Below are 795 nucleotides of genomic sequence, written 5' to 3'. Positions count from 1 at the left end.
ACACTGTTCCTGCTCAGACCAAAATTGCTGAACAATCATCCTCTATGATTTTAACATCTTTTGACTATTGGTTTCAATTCTGCTTGATTTTCATTACATATTTTTTTCTTGCCTGAATATATTTATTTCCTTTATTCGTTTTAACTTATTTCTGTCCAATTTCTCCTTAGTAAATTATTGATCCCCTCTCTCAAATCATGAATATGTTCTCTCCAGTAAGTGATATTAAAATACATATTTCCATGTTCACTTGTGCAGCATATACTAATATTGGAACAATCCAGAGAAGGTTAGCATGGCCCCTGCACAAGAATAATGTGCAAATCCACGAAATCTTCTGGATAAGCAGAATTAATATTGTCAGTGGCCATATTACCAAAACCCTATATAGATTTAATGCAATCCCATCAAAATACCAATGACATTCATTACAGAATTAGACAAATCAGTCATAAAATTCATTTGGAAGAAGAAAAGACTCAGAATAGCCAAAGCAATTCTGAGCAAGAACAATGATGCAGGAAACTTCACAAGATCCGATCTCAAATTATACTACAGAGCTACAGTAAGAAAAACGGCATGGTCTTGGCACCTAAATAAACATGGAGACCAATGGAACAGAACAGAAGACAAACCCACATACTTACAGCCGTCTTGATATGGGATACTTGAGAGTTGCCAAAAATATATGTTGGAAAAAGATAGCCTTTCAACAAATGGTGCAAGGAAAACAGACTATTCATGTGTTAAAAAAAATAAAGCTATAACTCTGTGTGTCACCCTGCACAAAAGTTG

The 795-nt window shown here is 34.5% G+C and overlaps 1 non-coding gene across 1 annotated transcript; it reads left to right on the top strand.

Annotated features, from left to right (window-relative positions):
* Nucleotides 1-244: 244 nt before the first annotated feature.
* LOC114096240 (U6 spliceosomal RNA) lies at nt 245-347 on the top strand. The gene has a single exon (XR_003583387.2). It is a non-coding gene; the product is annotated as a U6 spliceosomal RNA (small nuclear RNA).
* Nucleotides 348-795: the final 448 nt, after the last annotated feature.

The sequence above is a fragment of the Marmota flaviventris genome, chromosome 1 (genome assembly GCF_047511675.1).
Source record: "Marmota flaviventris isolate mMarFla1 chromosome 1, mMarFla1.hap1, whole genome shotgun sequence".
Lineage (NCBI taxonomy): Eukaryota > Metazoa > Chordata > Mammalia > Rodentia > Sciuridae > Marmota > Marmota flaviventris.
Note: the sequence above shows the minus strand (reverse complement) of the source record. Positions and strands in the feature narration are given on the sequence as shown.